This window comes from Pan paniscus, chromosome 4 (assembly GCF_029289425.2).
Source record: "Pan paniscus chromosome 4, NHGRI_mPanPan1-v2.0_pri, whole genome shotgun sequence".
Classification (NCBI taxonomy): Eukaryota; Metazoa; Chordata; class Mammalia; order Primates; family Hominidae; genus Pan; species Pan paniscus.
The window spans coordinates 135,827,520-135,850,882 of NC_073253.2; the positions used below are offsets into that span (position 1 = coordinate 135,827,520).

The window sequence follows — 23,363 nt, forward strand, 5'->3', positions numbered from 1 at the left end:
TTCCTCTAAAGGGTTCCTGTTAAGGTTTCTCCCCAGGACAGGTCCAGCATGACTACCCCCAGCCTAGTCTGCACCCTGCTGAAGCTGCTGGTTCTCAGCTTGGAGCTCCTGATTCTGTGTGGCCAGGTTGATGGTTTCTTCCAGGATGCCCGCCAGCAGGCTGCAGTGATGATGCTCTGTGGTCATGGCCCGCTCCTCCCATTGGCCCTGCCAGGCTCAGAATACCTGTGCCCAGATTCAGAGATGCCTGTCACTCAGCCAGCCTTGGAGCCAGCTCAAGGCCTACCCTCCATCCCCACTGATGCGCAGCACATGGTGTGTCTGAGCTCGGGTGGCCTGCACATGCAGGTCATAGAGGGCTACCAGGTCCTGCTCTGCTGTGTTCCGCTCTTCCTGAAGGGCCTCCAGCTGGAATCTCAGCACCATCTGTTCCTGCTGCCATCTCTGCCTCTCCTTGCAGGCCTTCAGTGATAACACATACTCTTTGGAGTGCCACCTGTGTGCCAGGCTCTGTGCTAAATACTTCAGGTGTATTATTTTATCCAATAACAACCATATGTGGCATTGCCATCTTACAGATTTGGCAACAGTGGATCAAAGAAGTGACCTAACTTGCCCAAATTCTCATGGCTAGTAAAGGTCAGAGCTGACATGGCACATGCCTTTCAATGGTTTGCAGCTCTCCTTGGGGTAAAGTCCAAAGCCAGAGCTGTGGCACACACTTGTCTCTTTAGCCTTGCTTCTGACTACGCACCTGTTCAGCTCCAGCCAGATTGGAGAATTTGCAGTTCCCAGACCCACTTTGCCATTGCTTCCCTCTGAACTTTTGCTTATACTGTTTTGTCTTCTCTGAGAACATGTCCCCACTCCACCCACCCCCCATCAGTTACTGATGAGCAGTAACTGCCCTTGTTAAGCTCAGTGTCCAGTGAATTCCCCTGGCTGATTTCTGCCTGTCCTTTGAGGCTCAACTTAGATTCCATCTCCTCTGATCCACTCCAGCCTGGGTCAGATATGCCTTTTTGGTCCCACACGCCCCTAGATCCCCCATCCCATCACTTAGCACTGAGAATTGCCTCATCTATCCCTGACAAGGCTGTGAGGGCCATGAGAGAGGGTATGAACTGGTCGGTTGTGATTGATGATGGATCCTAGCCCCTAGCACAGTGCCTGGACCAATTAGAGCCTCAAGTCCCCTATTTGACCCTCCTTACCTCCTCTTCAGCCACCAGGCCTTTGACCTGGTCATCTGCCACCTCCTCCTTCTGTTCCAAATGCTTCAGCTTCTCTCGAATCCAAATTTGCTGCTGCTCCCTCAGTCTCTGCCTCTGGGCCTGGGCCAAGAAGAGCAGCCGGGCCACATCTGGTATCTGCTGGGCTCGGTCAGAAGTTCATGTGTGTGCACGGATTTAGGACCAGAGCCCAACTTTTCCAATAGAACCTCATCACCAGGGCTGCTCCCAGAACAACATCCAGGACCTAACTAGCCTGGAAGAGCTTGTAGCCTGGGCAGAGACTCAGGAGGCCATGGTGGGGAGAGGAAGGTAGTGGCCCTGCCAGGAGGTGCCATAGTGCCTCTAAGGATCCTATACCCTTAATCCAATAAGTAGGAAAACAGTCCCTCCCCATGGCCTTGCCTTAGGGGTCTAGTCACCTTCAGGTCCTTTATTTGTCAAAAACTTCATATTTCTCCCTGATATTGGGGCAGGGTAAGCAGGGGCACATTAGCTGGGCTCTGCAGCTCTTCACCCCCCCTACAGCTTCTAGTCGTTCCTGGGGTACATGAGGTATTACCTGTTCCTTAGGGTGCCTGAGAGGATTCTTTTGGTGGAGCCACACCTTAGAGTTGCCATTCTTCCTGCCACTAGAGGAAAATGTAATTAATCACACCAAAGGCAGGGAAGACCTCCCACTCCCAGCTCATCCCCAAGTCCCAGACCCACCTTGGGGCTCTCCCTCGAGGCATGGGCTCTGGTTTACTGGTGACTCTATCACCTGCTGAGAAGATATTAGAAGTGATCGTTCCACACCTTTCCTCCCAGGACAGTGTAGGTTAAGATCAGGGCTTGGAAATCAGACAGATCAGGGTCCCAGCCCCTCCTCTTCTTAGCTGAATGACCTCAAGCAGGTGACTGGCCTAGTCTCCATGTGCTTCTCTATCAAATCGAGCTGATAAAAGTTGTGGAGAGAATGAAATGAAGTACTGCACCGAAAGCACTGGGCAGTAAGGCACTTGCTCAATAAATAGGAGCTACCATGCCTGATTCCCAAGCCCCAAGGCTATAAAAACAAGTTCTAAGCAACTATGAAAAAAGAAGAGAAAGGCCAGGAGAGGCTGGACAGGGACAGGGTTTCAACCACCCTGTGATAAATCATGGAAGACCAGAAAGGCCATGCAGCCTAAGGAGATGAAAGAGCACTAGATTAGGAGTCTAAGGACTTGAGTGTGATTATACTTCTGCTGCTCCTGATTATGCCTGTGACCCCAGGCTCACAGGTCTCACATCTTTTCTTTTTCTTTTTTATGACAGAGTCTCGCTGTGTCACCCAGGCTGGAGTGCAGTGGTGCAATCTCAGCTCACTTCAACCTGCGCCTCCTGGGTTCAAGTGACTCTCCCACCTCAGCCTCCTGAGTAGCTGGGACTACAGACATGCGCCACCATGCCTGGCTAATTTTTGTATTTTTTAGTAGGGACGGGGTTTCACCATGTTGGCCAGGCTGGTCTCGAACTCCTGGCCTCAGGTGATCTGCCCATCTCAGCCTCCCCAAGTGTTGGGATTACAGGCGTGAGCCACTGCGCCCAGCCCTCTCACATCTTTTCTTTTTTGAGATGGAGTTTCACTCTTGTTGCCCAGGCTGGAGTCCAATGGCGTGATCTCGGCTCACTGCAACCTCTGCCTCCCAGGTTCAAGTGATCCTTCTGCCTCAGCCACCCGAGTAGCTGGGACTACAAGCGTGCGCCACCACACCAGGCTAATTTTTGTATTTTTAGTAGAGATGGGGTTTCTCCATGTTGGCCAGGCTGGTCTCGAACTCCTGACCTCAGGTGATCCGCCCACCTCGGCCTCCCAAAGTGCTGGGATTACAGGCATGAGCCACCGCGCTCAGCCTCACATCTTTTCTTTAAGCCTCAGTTTGCTCACCTGAAAAGGGCACAGTGCTCTTTCCTGCTTAAAATACTTCTGTGGCTCACCTGTGACCTTTAAGACAAAGTCCAAACACCTCTGTTTTACAAAGCCCTGTGTGACCTGGCCCCTGCTGTCCTCTCCAATACTTCTCTCCTGACTCTTCCTCAAGTTCTGTTCTTCAATAAATTGAGCTACTTGCACTCCCTCAAGGGGACCAAGCACTTTCTTGCCTCTGAGTCTTTGCCTGTCATTCTCTCTGCCTTCAGGTTCTTCACTCATCTTTGTTGACCTCCTTCAGGAATCACTTCCTCCATGAAGTCTTCCATCCCTCTCTTGCCAAGGCTAACTTAGATGCCCCACAGAATTCTGTGTTCATAAGCCTTTCAGAGCACCGATTATGGTGGTGCAATTGTTTCCTCCCAGGAGATTATAAACTCCATGAGGGCAGGGAATTCCCAGGGCCTATGTGGCACTGGGCCCAGCACACAGTGGGTGGTCAATAAGTGTTTGGGAATCAATAAGTCAATGAATGAATGGAGGTCTTCCTCAAAGTGCTTTGGAAAGAGGACAAGAAGGCAGACTGCTCCTTGGAGCATCTGGCTTCTTGGGTGCTGGCTCCACGCTTTTACCACCTATGGAGAAAGGGTTCAAGGTGGGTACTGGCCATGGCTAGCCCAGGTGCCCTCAGGCTTCACCTTGCTCACCTCTAGCTCCCGCAGTGCCCTTCCCAGCTGGCTTAGCCCACTGTCCGTCAGGGTGTCCTCAAGGAGGCCTAAATGCAGGGGCCTCAGGCCAGCCCGGCGGGCCCGAGCCTCTTCTACTGCATCCCACAGGGTGGGCCTCACCTGTTTCACCTGCATCCTCCTTCCTGAGGCCCCCAACAGAGCAGCCTGGAGCAAACTGAGGGAGCTACCTAGTAAAGGGACACTCCAAGTGAATTACTCCTTCCTGTGGACTCCAAAGCACGCTGCTTGTGATACTTTTACTTTTTATTAGTAGTACTATTCATAAAAATATCTAACCCCCACTAGGCTTTTACATATGCTTGATGGCACTTCACTAAGGCTGTTCATGGATTGCCTCTTTTTATCCACACAACACTCCAATCAGGCAGAAGCTCTAATCTATCCTGCCTCCCCTGACATTTTCCAGATGAGGCAATAGAAGCTCAAAGAGGTCAAGCAACTTCTTGGCAAGTGGCAGAGCCTAAACTCAAGCCCATGCCCTTCAACATGATACCAAACTGGCCTGAAGATAAACACGTCTGGCCCTCACTGCTTTATCCTTGTGGGTGTGAACTGCTGTAACCTATCTTCCTCATTCCAAGGGACCTCCCACAGGGGAGGTCTGGGAACTTGCTAGCCAAATGAATGTGGGTTTGTTGATTTTGGAGACGAGGGCCAGACATTTTTTTACTCTTTTATTATGGAAAATTTCAAACATATACAAAGTATAGGAAATCCTGTCTACCTGTCACCTAGCTTTGACAGTTATCAACTCATGCCATTTCTGTTTGATCAATACCCCCGCCTCGACCTCCCCCAAATCCCTGACATCATAACATTTCAGAGGCTTGATTTTTTTTTCTTTTTTTCCACCAGCATCTACATTAAGGACACAGAGGCTTTGTTTTTTTTATTTTTTATTTTTTTGAGATGGAGTCTCACTCTGTCGCCCAGGCTAGAGGGCAGTAGCACGATCTTGGCTCACTGCAACTTCTGCCTCCCAGGTTCAAGCAGTTCTCATGCCTCAGCCTCCCAAGTAGCTGGGACTACAGGCACCTGCCACCATGCCCAGCTAATTTTTGTATTTTTAGTAGAGATGGGGTTTCACCATGTTGGCCAGGCTAGTCCTGAACTCCTGACCTCAGGTGATCTACCCACCTCAGCCTCCCAAAATGCTGGGATTGCAGGCATGAGCCACCACACCCAGCTGAGGCTTGATTTTTAATGGGTGTATGAAAATAGGAGACTCCCTTCTCTTCTCTTATCCTCTCTCTCCTCATCTATAAATTAGGCCTGCCTCTCTTTCCTTATTTGTAAATTATATCTGCCTCATGGGGTTGTGGTAAGAATCAAAGGCATTTGTGCAAAAATGCTTGGTAAGTGGTTTAAGGTCTCTGAAGGGTGAGGGGTTACTTTCACTATTGACCTTACTTTGCCTCTCCATTCTCTGTCAGCCTAGGCACTCTGGGGCCCTCTTGGAGGGTCAGACGCTCTCTCTGGGCTGGGGCTGGGGCTGAGGCTGGTTGGGTGATGGGTGAGGCAGGCCTAAGGACAGATCTCAGAGCTTCCCAAAGAACTCCACACTCTCCCCCTGGCCACCTTGGGGGTCCAGGCGAAGAAGTAGGCCACTGTAGTTGTTTCCTTCCAAGAGCCATGAGACAATCCAGGGCAAAGAGCCCTCCGCCTCCTCACCAACAACTTCACCAGCCAACACCCGCAGCAGGGGGCAGTCTCTGCAAGAGGGAGAGGAAGAAAGGCGACGTCCACTGGTGGATGGGGAAAGAAACTGGACAGAGTTACACTCTGACGGAAAGGGCAACTATTTCCAGAAACTTTTGTGTATCACCAGACAGATTTGAAACATTGTACAGATCTTTATTTTATTACTATTATTTTTTAAATTACAAAAGTAATACATTCTCCATGGGCATGGTGGCTCACACCTATAATCCCAGCACTTTGGGAGGACGAGGCTGGCGAATCACTTGAGGTCAGGAGTTCGAGACCAGCCTGGCTAATATGGTGAAACCCCATCTCTATTAAAAATACAAAAATTAGTCAGGTGTAGTAGCACACGCCTGTAATCCCAGCTACTAGGGAGGCTGAGGCAGGAGAATTGCTTGAACCCAGAGAGCGGAGGTTTCAGTGAGCCAAGATCACACCACTGCCTTCCAGCCTGGGCAACAAAGTGAGAGTGTGTCTCAAAAAAGAAAAATTTTTTTTAAAAAAGAAGTAATAGATTCTCATGGTAAAAAATTTAAATTGTGTACCTGACAAGTGACTTGTACCCAGAATATATAAAGAGCTCTTACAACTCAATAATAAAAAGACAACCCAATTTTAAAATGGGCAAAAGAAGATGACATCAGTGAAAATGGCAGAGTAGGGAACTCCAAGAGTCCGTTCATCCCCAGAAACACCTAGCAAAAACAGCCAGAAACAACCTTATTTTAACTCTGAAAGATAGAGGTTTACAGCAACCAATGCTTAACCAGGAGAAAGGCAACTTAAATATGGTAAGAGATCTCTGTGGTGTTTTAACTTACCCTAGCTCCAACCCCTCCCCAGCACAGGGCTAATCTTGAAGACAGCAGCCCAAATTTCTGGTGGGGGTTCCTGGTTAGGGAGGGAGCAGAGAAGATCTTGATCCCAATGAATTGTGTTTATCTTTTTTGACTGTCTGGAATTTCCCCTGAAGAACTGATGAAAGGGAATTCTCTTTGCTTCACGAATCTCAGAACTCTCTCAAGGCAGAGCAGCTACACAGAGGATGTTCCCTGAAAACTGCTAAAGAACAAAAGAACAAGGAACTGCTGCCTGAAGCAAAAATAACAGTTGAGGCAAACAACTGATACCCTGAAAGACTGGGGAAAGTTTGGAAGTGATATTTTTGGGAGAATAAGGGCTTCAAAAAGTTCCCATGTGTACTAGAGAGAGCAGAAAGCACACCCAGGGTAGGACTCATGTGCAGAAAAGGCCCAATAAGACAATAAGCTTTCATCTCTGTCTGGTCTTTGGGCTCAGCACAAGCAGGAAGTGAAGGCTAAAACAGAGCTGTAAATTGCCTGGCTAAGCTTAGGAGTGACTCCACACAGAGCCAATCTGCAAAGACCTAGAAAATTCTTTCTTTTTCTTTTTTCCTTCCTTCCTTCCTTTGTTTTCTTTTTCGTATTCTTCTTTATTCTTTTTGTTTCTTTTTTTATTTGTTTCTTTCTTCTTCCTTTTTAAAAAACAAAACAAAACTTTTTTTTTTAGTCGCAGGCATTTAAGGAATTCTATGTTAGGTCACTGGCTGACTACTAAAATAACAAAATGAAGCCTTCAGTGAATACAAAGAATACAGTCTTCAAAAAAAAAAACAAAAAAACCCCACAAAGATAAAGAGAGAATCTTGAAAACAGCAAGAGAGAAGCAGCTTATTATGTGCAATGGATCTTCAATAAGACTAAAAACAGACTTATCCCCAGAAACCATGGGATAACTTAAAGTTGGCCCTTTATATCCATAGGCTCTGCATCTGTGGATTCAAGCAAGCATGAATCAGAAATATTTGGGAGAAAAATGGTTTTGTCTGTACTGAGCATGTACAGACTTTTTATTGTCATGATTCCCTAAACGATACAGTATAACAATTTACATAACATTTACATTGTATTAGGAATTATAAGTAATCTAGAGATGATTTAAAGTATGTGGGAGGATGTACATAGGTTATATGTGCAAATACTATAACATTTTATTTTTTATTTTTATTAGTTTTGTGTGTGTGTGTTGTTGTTGTTGTTTTCCTTTATAGATAGAGTCTCGCTCCATCACCCAGGCTGGAGTGCAGTGGCATGATCTCAGCTCACTGCAACCTCCACCTCCAGGGTTCAAGCAATTTTCCTGCCTTGGCCTCCCCAGTAGCTGGGATTACAGGTGCCCGCCACCACACCCAGCTTATTTTTATATTTTTAGTAGATAACGGGGTTTCACCATGTTGGCCAAGCTGGTCTCAAACTCCTGACCTCAGGTGATACACCCGCTTTGGCCTCCCAAAGTGCTGGGATTACAGGCGTGAGCCACTGTGCCAGACTAATTTTCGTACTTTTAGTAGAGACGGGGTTTCACCATGTTGGCCAGGCTGGTCTCAAATTCCTGACTCCAAGTGATCCACCCTCATTGGCCTCCCAAAGTGCTGGGATTACAGGTGTTAGCCACCACGCCCAGCTATTTTTATTAGTATTTTTTTAGACAAGGTCTTGCTCTGTTACCCAGACTGGAGTGCAGTGGTGTGATCATGGCTCACTGAAGCCTTGACCTCCTGGACTGAAGCTATCGCTTCAGCCTCTCAAGTAGCTATTATTATTTTTTGCAGTCTTTTTTAATTTTTATTTTTTTGTAGTGATAAGATCTCACTATGTTGCCCAGCCTGGTCTCAAACTCCTGGGCTCAAGCAATCCTTCTGCTTTGGCCTCCCAAAGGCTGGAATTATAGGCATGAGCCACTGTGCCTGGCCCACACCATTTTATATAAGACACTTGAATATCTGTGAATGTCGATATCTGCAGGGGGGTCCTGGAACCAATCCCCAAAAAGATACAAAGAGACGATGGTATTTAAAGTGCTTTAAAAAATCCTGCCAATCAAGAATTATATATCTGGCAAAACTATCCTTCAAAAATGAAGGCAAAATTATGACACTCCCAGATCAATCAAAGCTGAAGTAATTCATTGTTAGTAGACTTGCCTTACCAAAAATGCTAAAGGGAGTCCATCAGCCTGAAATGAAAGGACACTAGACAGTAACTTGAAGCCATATAAAGAAATAAGGAACAATAATAAGGTAACTACATGTGTAAATATAAAAGCCCATAATATTGCATTTTTGGTTTGTAACTCCTCTTTTTTGCCTATATGATTTAAAAAACAAATGCATAAAACAATAATTGTAAACCTATGATAATGGGCACACAATATATACAGATATAATTTGTGACATTAGCAACATAATGGGAAAAGATGCAGATGTATGGGGTAAAATCTTTATAGATATTGAAGCTAAATTGGAATTAATTCAAGCTGGATTGCTATGTGGTTTTTGTTTTGTCTTTTTTTGTTTGTTTGTTTGTTTGTTTGTTTTTAGATGAGGTCTCACTATGTTGCCCAGGCTGGTTTCAAACTCCTGGGTTCAAAAGATCCTTCTGCCTCAGCCTCCTGATTAGCTGGGATTACAGGTGCATACCCTTGTGCCTGGTGAGACTGTTTTAAATTTAAGATATTAGCCGGGCGAGGTGGCTCACAACTGTAATCCCAGCACTTTGGGAGGCTGAGGCAGGCAGATCACGAGGTCAAGAGATCAAGACCATCCTGGCCAACATGGTGAAACCCCATCTCTACTAAAAAATACAAAAATTAGCTGCGCCTGTAGTCCCAGCTACTCCGGAGGCTGAGGCAGGAGAATAGCTTGAACCCAGGAGGCAGAGGTTGCAGTGAGCTGAGATCACACCACTGTGCTGCAGCCTGGAGATAGAGCGAGACTCTGTCTCAAAATAAATAAATAAATAAATAAATTAATTAATTAAATAAAATACATTTAAGATATTAATTGTAATCTCCAAGATGGCCACAAGGAAAATAAGTGGGGTTTTTTTGTTTTGTCTTGCTTTTTTAGACAGGGTATCACTCTGTCACCCAGGCTAGAGTGCAGTGGCACGATCATGGCTCACTGCAGCCTCAACTTTCCAGACTCCAGTGATCCTCCCACTTCAGCCTCCTGAGTAGCTAGGACCACAGGCCTGCGCCACCATGCCTGGCCAATAGAAAAATAACCTTTAAAAATATGGAAAAACCCCTGTTCACTTTGCCAAATGGATTTGTGTCTTTATTGCTCATTAATTGGGGCAAAGGAAATATCCTTTTAAAACTCAGGCAAACTGAGTGTTTGTCTTGTATCCTGTCAGAGGAAAGAAATTGAAAAAGAATAAAAAGGAAAAAAATATCAAAAAGGTAATGCGAAAAAAATCAACACAGCACATTGCAAAAAATCTATTAAATACAAAAGGCAATATTAGAGGAATTAAGAAACAAAAATATATAGCCAAATAGCAAGATGGCAGGAGTTAGTGTTTGTTATCAGTGATTACTTTAAAGGTAAATGGAATAAACTCCCCGATTAAATAATAGAGTTTGGAAGAATAGTTTTTTTTTTTTTTTTGGTTGGAAGAATAGATTAAAAAAAAAAAACCTTAATTTATCTATGTGTTGTCTACAAGAGACTCATTTTATTTTCTTTATTTTTTTAAGAGACAGGGTCTCACTGTGTTGCCTAGGCTGGAGGTACAGTGATGTGATCATGGCTCACTGCAGCCTCAACCTCCCAGGCTCAAATGATCCTCCTGCCTCAGCCTCCAAGTAGCTGGAACTACAGGTGTGTGCCACCATACCTAGTTATTTTCATTTTTTTGTAGCTATGGGATCTTACTATGTTGCCTAGTCTGGTTTCAAACTTCTAAACTCAAGTGATTCTTCCACCTTGGCCTCCGAAAGTGTTGGGATTACCGGCATGAGCTGCCGTGTCCAGCCAAGACCCACTTTAGATCCAAAGACACAAATAGGTTAAAAGTAAGAAGATGGAAAAAGATACAAAAGAGTCTGTGGTGGCTATATAAGTATCACACCAAATAGACTGTAAGTCAAAAATTGTTACAAGAGACAAAGAAGTATATTATATATTCATAAAAGGTTCAATTCATCAAAAAGATAAAACAAATATAAACACGTATGCACCTGACAATAGACCAAATATGTGAACGAAAAATGGACAGAAATGAAGGGAGAAATAGATAGTTCTACAGTAATAGTTGGAGACTTCAATACTCTACTTTCTTTTCTTTTCTTTTTCTTTTTTTGAGATAAGATCTCACTATATTGCCCAGGCTGGTCTTGAACTCCTAGGCTCAAGCAATCCTCCTGCCTTAGCCTCCTGAGTAGTTGGGATTACAGGTGCATGCCACTACACCCAGCTTCCCCAGTTTCAGTACTAAGTAGAACAAGTAGACAAATGATCAATAAGGAAGTAGAGGACTTAAGTAATACTAAACAATTTAGACCTAAGAGACATGTTTAGAACACTCAATCCCAAAATAACAGAATACACATTCTTCTCAAGTGCTTGGAACATTCTCCAAGGTAAACCATATGCTAGGCCACAAAGCAAGTGTCAATCATATTTAAAAGTTAAAATCACACAAAGTATCTTCTCTAGCCATAGTGGAATAAACTAGAAATGAGTAACAGAAGAGAAACTGGAAAATTCACAAATATGTAGAAATTAAACAACCAGTGGGTCAGAAGAGAAATAACATGGAGAATTAGAAAATACTTTCAGAGAAATGAAAACAAAAACACAACATATCAATACTTATGTGATGAAGCAAAAGTAGTGCTTAGAGGGAAATTTGTAAGTATAAATATCTACATGAAAAAGGAAGCTCTGAAACCAATAATTTAACTGGACACCTCAAGGAACTAGAAAAAGAGAAAAATAAACCCAAAGCTAATAGAAGAAAGAAAAGAATAAAGATCCAAACAGAGATAAATGAAAAAGAGAATATAAAATAATAGAAAATCAATGAAACCAAAGTTGATTCCTTGAAAAAAAAATTTTTAATGAACAGGAGTGGTAGCTATGGAGCCGCTGGAGGAGAAAGAAATGCAGGTTGCTGCATGGTTAAAATAAATATTTGGAGATCATCCCATTCCACAGTATGAGGTGAACCCACGGACCACAGAGATTTTACATCACCTTTCAGAACCCAACAGGGTCCGGGACAGGGATGTCTACCTGGTAATAGAGGACTTGAAGCAGAAAGCAAGTGAATATGAGTCAGAAGCCTATAGTATCTTCAAGACCTTCTCATGGATAGTGTGAATTTTTCCCCTGCCAATTTCTCTAGCACTGGTTCCAGGTATCTGAATGCATTGGTTGACAGTGCGGTGGCCCTTGAAACAAAGGATACCTCACTAGCTAGTTTTATCCTTGCGGTGAATGATTTGACCTCTGATCTCTTTCGTACCAAATCCAAAGGTAAAGAAACCAAGATTGAACTGGAAAAACTTGAAAAAAATCTAACTGCAACTTAATATTAGAAAAATGTCTACAAAAGGATCTCAAGAAAGCAGAGTTGGATCTGTCTACAGAAAGGGCCAAACTTGATAATCGTCATCAGAACATGGACTTTCTAAAAGCAAAGTCAGAGGAATTCAGATTTGGAATCAAGGCTGCAGAGGGGCAACTTTCAGCCAGAGGCATGGATGCTTCTCTGTCTCATCAGTCCCTAGTAGCACTGTCAGAGAAACTGGCAAAATTAAAACAGACTATACCTTTGAAGAAAAAATTTGAGTCCTATTTAGACTTAATGCCAAATTCCCCTCTTGCTCAAGTGAAAATTGAAGAAGCAAAGTGAGAATTAGATAGCATTGAAGCTGAACTTACAAGGAGAGTAGACATGATGGAACTGTGACAAGAGCCAAATAAACATCCTTTTCCCTAACAAAGTAAATTGAATAGTGCTTTATAGAGTTCTTTTTCCTCTTGGCATTTCTTAATAACAAAATTTTCTGTTTGTAGATTACAGAATGTCATAATTAATAGAATATGGTTTCTTACTGTGTATTGCATTTTTGTCCCCAAATACATAGTTTTCATATTAAAAAGGCTTTTCTTTCTCTCTCTCTCTTTTTTTTTTTTAGTTGGAGTCTCGCTCTGTTGCCAGGCTGGACTGCAGCGGTGCGATCTTGGCTCGCTGCAACATCCAACTCCCTGGTTCAAGCAATTCCCCTGCCTCAGCCTCTTGAGTAGCTAGAATTACAACCATGCCACCACACCCAGCTAATTTTTGTATTTTTAGTAGAGAAGGGGTTTCACCATGTTGACCAGGCTGGTCTCGATCTCCTGACCTTGTTATCCACGCACCTTGGCCTCCCAAAGTGCTGGGATTACAGAGATGAGCCACTGTGTCCAGCCAAAAAGGCTTTTCTCTTTTAAAAAATTTTAAAATGGACAAACCTTTAGCTAGATTGACTAAGAAAGACAGAAGATTCATATTACTAACATTAGAAATGAAAGTGAGGGCATTGCTACCAACCTTACAGAAGTAAAAAGGATTACAAGAGAATGCCACAAACAATTATATACCAACAAATTAGAGAACTTAGATGAAATGGACAAATTCCTAGAAACACACAAATGATCAAAACTGACTCCAGAAGAAATAGAAATTCCGAATAGACCTATACCAGGTAAAGAGATTGAATCGGGCTGGGTGCAGTGGCTCATGCGTGTAATCACACTTTGGGAGACTGAGGTGGGTGGATCATGAGGTCAGGAGTTTGAGACCAGCCTGACTAACATGGTGAAACCCCAACTCTACTAAAAAAAATACAAAAATTAGACAGTCATGGTGGTGCGCGCCTGTAATCCCAGCTACTCAGGAAGCTGAGGCAGAAGAATTGCTTGAACAAGGGAGGCGGAGGTTGCAGTGAGCTGAGATCATGCCACTGCATTCCAGCCTGGGTGACAGAGAGAGACTCCATCTCAAAAAAAAAAAAGAAAAAAAAAGCGAGATTGAATCAGTAATCAAAAACCTCCCAACAAAGAAAAATCCAGGACCAAATGGCTTCAATGGTGAATTCTAGCAAACAGTTGAAGAATAAGTAACACCAATTCCTCTCACACTGCTCCAAAAAATGGAATAAGAAGGAAGACTTCCTAACTCATCCTATGAGACCAACATTGCCCCAATACCAAAACCAAAGACAACACAAGAAAATAAAATTACACACCAATATTCTTTTGATTGTAGACTCAAAAGCTCTCAACAAAATACTAGCCAATGGAATCCACTGAGTATTAGAAGAATTATACATCATGACCAACTGAGATTTATCCCAGGAATGCAAGGGTAGTTCAACATGAAAATAAATCAATATATAATATACCACATTAATAGAATGAAGAAAAAATATGATGATCATTTCAACTGATGCAGAAAAGCCTTTGACAATATCCAACATCCTTTCATAAGAAAATACTCAACAAAATAGGAATAGAAGGGAAATTTCATAACATGATTAAGGGCATATATAGAAAAACCCACAGCCGATATCACAAGCAATGGTGAAAGACTAAAATCTTCCCCCTCAGATCAAGAACAATATAAGTATGACTACTATCACCACTGCCATTCAACCTTGTATTAAAAGTTCAAGCCAGAACAATCAGGCAAGAAAAAGAAACAAAACTATTGAAATAGGAAAGGAAGAAATAAAACTATCTCAATTTGCAAATGATATAATTTTATATACAGAACATCCTAAAAAATCCACATCCAAAAAGAACTATTAGAACTAATAATCAAATTCAGTAAAGTTGCAGAATACAAAATCAACATGCAAAAATCAGTTGTATAGCCGGGCATGGTGACTCACGCCTGTAATCCCAGCACTTTGGGAGGCTGAGGCAGGTGGATCACGAGGTCAGGAGTTCAATACCAGCCTGGCCAAGATGGTGAAACCCCGTCTCTACTAAAAATACAAAAAAATTAGCCAGGCATGGTGGCAGGGGCCTGTAATCCCAGCTACTCAGGAGGCTGAGGCAGAGAATTGCTTGAGCCCAGGAGGCGGAAGTTGCAGTGAGCCAAGATCATGCCACTGCACTCCAGCCTGGGCGACAGAGCAAGACTCCGTCTCAAAAAAAAAAAAATCAGTTGTATTTCTTTTTTCTGTTTTTTGAGATAGGGTCTAGCTATGTCACCAAGGCTGGTATGCAGTGATGTGATCAAGGCTCACTGCAGCCTAGACCTCCCAAGTCAGCCTGTTGAGTAGATGGGAGTACAGGCATGCACCATCATGCCCAGCTAATTTTTTAATTTTTTTGTAGAGATGAAGTCTCACTATATTGCCCAGGTTGGTCTCAAACTTCTGGGCTCAAGCAATCCTCCCAGCATGGCCTCCCAAAGTGCTGGGATTGCAGGCATGAGCCACAGTGCCCAGCCGAAAATACTTACTTTCCATACACTAGAAATGAACAGTCCAAAATGGAATTTTTTTTTTTTGAGATGGAGTCTCACTCTGTTGCCCAGGCTGGAGTGCAGTGGCAGAATCTCAGATCACTGCAACCTCCACCTCCTGGGTTCAAGCGATTCTCCTGCCTCAGCCTCCCAAGTAGCTGGGACTACAGGCACCTGCCACCACACCCGGCTAATTTTTTATTTTTAGTAGAGACGGGGTTTCACCATGTTGGCCAGGCTGGTCTCGAACTCCTGACCCCAGGTGATCCACCCACCTCGGCCTCCCAAAGTGCTAGGATTACAGGTGTGAGCCACTGCTCCTGGCCAGGAAATTTTTAAAATTCCACTTATAATAACATCAAAAATAATAAAATACTAAGAAATAAATTTAACCAAGGAAGTGTAAATCTTATACCCTGAAAACTGCAAAACACTGCTGAAATAAAGAGAACCTAAATATATGAAAAAACAGCCTGTGCTCATTGTTCATGAATTGGAAGACTTCATATCATGAAGATGACCGTATTCCCCAACAAATCTAGAGATTCAATACAATGCCTATCAAAATCCCAATGGCCGTTTTTTTCTTTCTTTTTTTTTTTTTTTTAGAAATGGAAAAGCCAAATCCTAAAATTCCTATGGAATTGCAAGGAGCCCTGAATAGCCCAAACAACGTTGAAAAAAAGAATAAAGTTGAGGGCCGGGCGTGGTGGCTCACGCCTGTAATCCCAGCACTTTGGGAGGCCAAGGGGGGCGGATCACGAGGTCAGAAGTTCGAGACCAGCCTGACCAACATGGTGAAACCCTGTCTCTACTAAAACTACAAAAATTAGCCGGGAGTGGTGGCGTGCGCTTGTAATCCCAGCTACTCAGGAGGCTGAGGCAGGAGAATACTTAAACCCAGGAGGCAGAGGTTGCAGTGAGCCAAGATCACGCCACTGCACTCCAGCCTGGGAAACAGAGCAAGACTCTATCTCAAAAAAAAAAAGAAAGAAAAGAACAAAGTTGAAGGACTTACACTTTTCCATTTCAAAGCTTACTACAAAGCTACAGTAAGTAATATAGTGTCAGGCTGGGCCCAGTGGTTCACCCCTGTAATCCCAACACTTTGGAAGGCCAAGATGGGAGGATAGCTTGAGCCCAAGAATTTGAGACCAGCCTGGGCAAAGTAATGAGCCCTTATTTCTACAAAAAAAAATTTTTTTTTAATTAGCTAGGTGTGGTGGTGTGTGCCTGCAGTCCCAGATACTTGGGAGGCTAAGGCAGGAGGGTCACTTGAGCCTGAGAGGTCAAGGCTGCAGTGAGCCTTGACCGCATGACTGCATTCCAGCCTGGGTGATGGAGGGAGACCCTGTCTATAAAACAAAATTAAATTAAGTTAAATTAAAACAGTATGGTATTGCCATGAAGATAGCCTTTGACAAGAACTGACACCTTTTCATGATTAAAAAACATTCAAGAACGTAGAAATAAAAGAGAAGTTTCACAATATGGTAAAGGCTATATAAATCAATGTAATATCATTGAGCGTCTTGACATAAATCCATATATATGTGGCCAACTGATTTTTGACAAGGGTGCCAGGACCAGTCAATTGGAAATAATAGTCTCTTTAGCAAATGGTGCTGGGAGAACTGGATAGAATGAAGTTGGACCATTACTCCATACTAATACAAAAAATTAACTCAAAATGGATCAATGACCTAAATGTAAGAGACAAAGCTATAAAACTATTAGAAGAAAACCTAGGGGTGAATCTTCCTGACCTTGGATTTTGCAATGGTTGCTTAGGTATAACACCAAAAGCATGAGCAACAAAAGGAAAAACAGATAAATTGGGCTTCATAAAAATTTTAAAGTTTAGTGTATCAACGGACACTATCAAAAAAGTAAAAAGATAGCCAGGCGGGGTGGCAGGCACCTGTAATCCCAGCTATTTGGGAGGCTGAGGCAGGATAATTTCTTGGACCCAAGAGGCAGAGGTTGCCAATGATGCCGTTGCACTGCAGCCTGCGCAACAAGAGCAAAACTCCACCTTAAAAAAAGAAGGAAAGAAAGAAAGTGAAAAGATAACCTACAAAACAGAAGAAAATGTTTGCAAATCACGTAGCTGATAAGGGTCTAGTATACAGAATATATAAAGAACTCATAACACACAAGAAAGACACAAATAACCCAATTTAAAAATGGGTGAAGGATTTGAATAGACGTTTCTCCAAAGAAGATCTAGAGATGGCCAACAACCACATGAATAGATGCTTAATATAACTAGTCATTAGGGAAATGCAAATCAAATAAAAATGAGATGCCACTTCAAAACCACTAGGTTGGCCATAATCAAAAACATGGAAAATAACAAATGTTGGTAATTATGGAGAAGTTGGAACCATCGTACATTGCTGGAGGAAATACAAAATGGTGCAGTGCTGTAGAAAGCAGTGTGGTAGTTCCTTAAAAGTTAAACATAGACTTACCATATCCATATGACCCAGCTATTCCATCCTAGGTAAATACCCAAAATAATTGAAAAGAGGTATTCAAACCAATACTTGTACATGAATGTTCGTAGCAGCACTATTCACAATAGCCAAATGATGGAACTAGATAGTTCCACAACATTGTGAATGTACTAGGAGTCACTAAATTGTACATTATAAAATGGCTAATGGTTAATTTTATATTATGTGGACTTTACCTCAATAAAGACAAACATACAAACAACTTTTAAAACAGTTACCATATGACCCAGCAATACCACTTCTTGGTATGTGTCTGAGATAATTGAAAACACATGTCTAAATAAAAACTTATATGTGAATGTTCATAGCAACATTATTTAAAATAGCCAAAAGTGTAGCTAGGCATAGTGGCTCATGCCTGTAATCCCAGTGACTTGGGAATCTGAGATGGGAGGATCGCCTGAGGCCAGGAGTTTGAGACTAGCCTGGGCAACAAAGTGAGACTACATCTCTAATAAAGGGAGAAAGAAAGAAAAGAAAAGATGGCCAGGCATGGTGGCTCACGCCTGTAATCCCAGCACTTTGGGAGGCCGAGGCAGGCAGATCATTTGAGGTCAGGAGTTCAAGACCAGCCTGGCCAACAATGAAACCCCATCTCTACTAAAAATACAAAAATTAGCTGGGTGTGATGGTGGGTGCCTGTAATCCCAGCTGCTTGGCAGGCTGAGGCAGGAAAATCACTTGAACCTGGGAGGCAGAGGTTGCAGTGAGCCGAGATCACGCCATTGCACTCCAGCTTCGGTGACAGAGTAAGACTCCATCTCAAAAAAAAAAAAAAAAGAAAGAAAGAAAAGAAAAAAAATATATAGTAGCCAAAAGTGGAAACAATCCAAATGCCCATCAATGGATGAATGGATAAACAAAATGCAGTATATCCATATAATGGAATATTATTTGTCAATAAAAAAGAATAAAATTCTGATTCACACAAGTGGATAAACCTTGAAAATATTATCCTAAATGAAAGAAGCCAGACAGGAAGACCACATATTGTATGGTTCCATTTACATGAAAAGCCCAGAGTAGCAAATCTACAGAGACAGAAAATAGATTAGCGATTGCCTTGGGCCGGAGTGGATGGCAGGATGAGGAATGCTTGGAAATGGAAACGGGTTTCCTTTCTGGGGTGATGAAATGTTCTAAAATTAGATAGTGCTCATCAGTGCACAACGTTGTGAATATACTAAAAAACCACTGAATTGTACATTTCAAAAGAGTGAACTTTAGGGTGTGTAAATTATATGTTAATAAAGCTGTTATTTTTTTTTTTTAAAAAAAGAAGCATACATGATAAAAGAAAGAAAAGACTTTATAATAGTTGGGAATTTAGGGTACATTTTCCCCTTCTGTTTTGTTTTACTGCAATTTGTTTTCAGGCACTTCTGAATTTGGCAACATTTCCATGATATTACAAACACGCAAGCTGGTTCGAAATAACTATTTCCTATCATTACTTCATATTTTCATAACTTTAGAGCACTGAGTAAAGGATGTAAAGTGGGGCTTGAAGATATGATTTTTTGGGAATTTCCCAGTCTTGGCTTTGAACATTTAGTTTCTTTCCAAGTTTTCAATCTGATAGATCAGAAGAGATATAAGTAGCTGAAAAGGAATTGGTAATGTAAAAATAAAAAAGTGGTAAATAAAAAAGTCTGAAAAATCAGACAAAAATGCTTGAAGACGCTATTTGCAAAACTGTCCCTGGTGTATTAATCTGTGATTTCTTACCCAAAGTAAGATTTTTCTTTGCTGTTATTTTACTATCATTTATTGGAGTCTTGAAGGGCCTAAAATGTATACATTATTCCTTCTAACAGCAGCATCCCCTTCTAATTTGTGAGTGTGTTGGCCAGGCTTTAATTAGAGAGGAAGAACCAGTGTTTTTCATATATACACAAATTTGTTAAAGGAAATGGCTTACAAGATTGTGGGTGCTGGCTAAGCAAGTCCAGAATCAGGAAGGTCATGGGCACAGACTACAACTATTGTCTGTGGGCAGCCAGGAGGGAAGAGAATGAGCAGAATGGAACTCCGCAGGCACAAGTACAGCAGATGCCACTGCCCATGGATGGAATTTCTTTTCTTTTTCAGGGAAGCTTCAGCTTTTAAGGCCTTTTTAGACTTCTGCTTTTAAAGCTTTTCAACTGATTGAATTGGGCTCACCCAGATCTTTCAGGATACTCTTATTATCCATCACATCTGCAAAATACCTTCACAGCAGCACCTAGCTTAAATAACTAGAGACTGTCACTGAGCCAAGTTGACACGTACACACACACACACACACACACCATTACAGTGGGTTTACCAGTAAATTTCTTCACCAGTTTCCCATAACTTGGCATTTGGTTTACATTCTTGTTGTTGTTGCTGTTGTGTTTATAGACTTATTTCACATTATACTTACAGAAGCTTCTGTGGGGATTTTTTAGTTTATGGATAAGGACATCAGGACAATCAGTTACAGTAAACTGCCTAAGCTATTCTCTTATGCTGTGTACCCTTAAGAATAAAAGAAATTTTGTTCTTTTTCTGAATCGTTGTCACAGATGGGATGTGCTCTGTGGAAGCTTAGGAACATCTAAGCTACTGTAATGTACTCTCGCTTAAGTCATTTAAAGATGGACAGAGGTGCTGAGAACTAAGTAAATATGACAATAAGAAGCGGGAATCGTAGGGCCTTAGGTGCCCACCTGCAGACTAGAGTGCTCCGTAGGGCCAGGCTGTGCCCCGAGCACATCTGGGGTGTATGGCCGGTGTCTGATACACATCTCAGAACACAGAGTGGAACAGAAGAGAATCAAAAAGCTGCTTCACCTTCAGCAACAATACATGCCAGTGTTGCTTTTCCATAGGAATAAAAAGTGATGAATCTAAAATTACATGATATTTTGCTGTAAATAGCAGCTATTTTTATTATCTGCTAATAACAGAATGAAGATAAAATACATTTAACTTTTGCATTAAAAAAAATGTCCCTGGTGCACTTATCAACATATGAAAAAAAAACCAGTGGCTGGAAATATTTATTTATTTATTTATATTTTTTGAGACTCACTCTGTCACCCACGCTGTAGTGCAGTGGTGTGATCATGGCTCATTGCAGCCTCAATCTCCTGGGCTCAAGCCATCCTCCCACCTCAGCCTCCTGAGTAGCTGGGACTACAGATGTGTGCCACCATGCCTGACGAATTTTTTTTGGTATTTTTTGTAGAGATGGGGTTTTGGCAGGTTGCCCAGGCTGGTAAATATTTATTTTTATTTATTGGTTTCACTAACTCTCTATCCAGTTGCTTTTGACCACATCATCTGCCAACAACAGGGCTTAACTTGTGTTCTGGGATGCTCTTATTATGGGGTTGAGGAGAGGAGAGACTTTGATGCTACCTTGGGCCTTTCCATCTGTAATTCAACTCCCCACCTCACTCTTCAATGCAGTCAGAAGGCCCCCTCAGACTTACGGGGCTCCTGGGAGCTGTAGGATCCGTAGAGCCCCTTGCCACACACGCTGGGTCCCGGGCCCCTCAGGAGGGTCAGGCCCTGGGCAGGACATGGTGAGAGTGAGCAGACAGCAGGCCCTGTGGAGGAAAGGGTAGACTCAGGCCAAATGCCTAGCGGGGATGGGGTGACAGATACTCTCCTGCCTTCACCTGCCTTCACCTGCAGTGGCCCGCAAGTACAGCTCTGAGGCAGCTTTTGAGTCAGACACCTCCACTTCAGTGGCATCTTCTACCACCCTGGAGGAAGCAGAGGCTGAGCTCAGCTCCGAAGCACCAGGGTTCTGTCCAGACCCCCAGAACCTCCATGTGGGGAGCCCTTGGAGGTCCCCATAGCCTGTAACCTCCCTAAACGTTTCTCATCCTCATGATTTTATTTTCCCTCCTGTGAACAGGGTAGTTGAGATCACTCCGATTTTCAGATGGAGAAACTGAAGTCCTGCTCAGTGAGATGCTCAAAATCACCCAGTGTGACAATGACTGAGTCAGGACATGGGGCTGGGGAATAGAGTTGAGGTGGTGTAAGTTGAAGAGTTGTAAGTGGGGTGAGGGGAGTGAGAGGGATGGGCACATGAGATTAAGGAAGAGGGTGGGAGGGGATCCTGAGAGCAGCCCCTGACCCTGTAAGCATGACCCCAAGCTCAGAGCTTTCTTCCCCTGGGATGGCAGTGGGTGGAGACCCCCAAAAGCTCGGCTTCAGGGAGGCAGCCATGCCTTAAGACGAGCACCCTCAGACTCCACTGGACCCTGAACACTCACAAGCCCAGAGGGGACACGTCCAGCACCGACAGGTTCTCCACCCCTGGAGAGAGCAGGTCCTGGGTCCTTCCACTGGGGCTGAACTGGGGTCACACAAGCACACTTGTTACAAACTGAACCTTTCCCTACTTTCAGCTCACATGATCCTCCTGGGGTCCAAACATGGCACCATGAATTCAGCCTTTTTGCAGTCAGAGGAGAGGAGACCTCAGAGAGGCACGCCCATGCCAGTGAGCAGTAGAGGGAGACTGGACACACACTCTCTGGCTCCCCACAAACCTCGGGCTCCTTCTGCAACATTGCCCTGGCCCTGGTTCCCAGGTCCCACTCTCTCCCCTCCCTCAAGGGTCTCACCTGCACCAGGCTAAGAGTGCTAAGCACAGGATCAGAGCAGCTGAGGGGCAGAGCTTCCTCAGACAGCATCTGCAGCAGCTAAAGTGGAGAAGCGTTCAGTGAGGATTAAGAAAGCATGAATCTGTCCTTCAGCATTTCCTGAGCATGAAGTCTGAGTCATGCCCCATACTACTGGGGACATGGTATCCAGGAGAGAAATAGCACCAGTCTTCTTCTTCACAGCAAGCCAGAAAGTGAGCAGACATCCTCAGTGGGATCTGCTGTTTGCTGCACAGGGATCCACGACAAGTTCTGAGGCAGCTATTTTGGTTTGGGGGCATTTTGATGAAGCCCCCACAATAAAGCTTCCAAGCTTATAATTAGTATTCACCATGAACTGTGAAAATCAGATCTCCCTGGATATTTGATCTTTTCATGCCACCCCTCTCTAACCCTCACCCTATCAGCCCATCTTCCTTTATTTTATTTTTTAATTAAAAAAATTTTTTTTTGTTTTGCCTTTTTTTTTGGTATACTTTTGGCTTTATTTCCAGCTTTTAAAAAAATTTTTATTATTATTACACTTTAAGTTTTAGGGTACATGTGCACAATGTGCAGGTTAGCTACATATGTATACATGTGCCATGCTGGTGTGCTGCACCCATTAACTCGTCATTTAGCATTAGGTATATCTCCTAAAGCTATCCCTCCCCCGCTACCCCCACCCCACAACAGTCCCCAGAGTGTGATGTTCCCCTTCCTGTGTCCATGTGTTCTCATTGTTCAATTCCTACCTATGAGTGAGAATATACGGTGTTTGGTTTTTTGTTCTTGCGATAGTTTACTGAGAATGATGATTTCCAATTTCATCCATGTCCCTACAAAGGACATGAACTCATCATGTTTTATGGCTGCATAGTATTCCATGGTGTATATGTGCCACATTTTCTTAATCCAGTCTATCATTGTTGGACATTTGGGTTGGTTCCAAGTCTTTGCTATTGTGAATAGTGCCGCAATAAACATACGTGTGCATGTGTCTTTATAGCAGCATGATTTATAGTCCTTTGGGTATATACCCAGTAGTGGGATGGCTGGGTCAAATGGTATTTCCAGTTCTAGATCCCTGAGGAATCGCCACACTGACTTCCACAATGGTTGAACTAGTTTACAGTCTCACCAACAGTGTAAAAGTGTTCCTATTTCTCCACATCCTCTCCAGCACCTTGAGCTGTGGTGAGCTCCACTCAGTTCCAGCTTCCCTGCCGCTTTGTTTACCTAAGCAAGCCTGGGCAATGGCGGGCACCCCTCCCCCAGCCTCGCTGCCGCCTTGCAGTTTGATCTCAGACT

General features: G+C 43.3%; 2 non-coding genes and 1 pseudogene across 2 annotated transcripts; 2 read left to right on the forward strand and 1 right to left on the reverse strand.

The window, feature by feature from the left end:
- Positions 1-3,673: 3,673 nt before the first annotated feature.
- Positions 3,674-22,907, reverse strand: LOC100982508 (uncharacterized). Its single transcript, XR_004671671.3, has 3 exons — positions 22,035-22,907; positions 20,886-21,002; positions 3,674-5,587 (listed from the first exon to the last, which is right to left on the reverse strand). It is a non-coding gene; the product is annotated as an uncharacterized LOC100982508 (transcript).
- Positions 8,723-13,825, forward strand: LOC100976871 (HAUS augmin-like complex subunit 1; annotated as a pseudogene).
- Positions 9,682-9,807, forward strand: LOC112439970 (small nucleolar RNA SNORA27). Its single transcript, XR_003028188.1, has one exon. It is a non-coding gene; the product is annotated as a small nucleolar RNA SNORA27 (small nucleolar RNA).
- Positions 22,908-23,363: the final 456 nt, after the last annotated feature.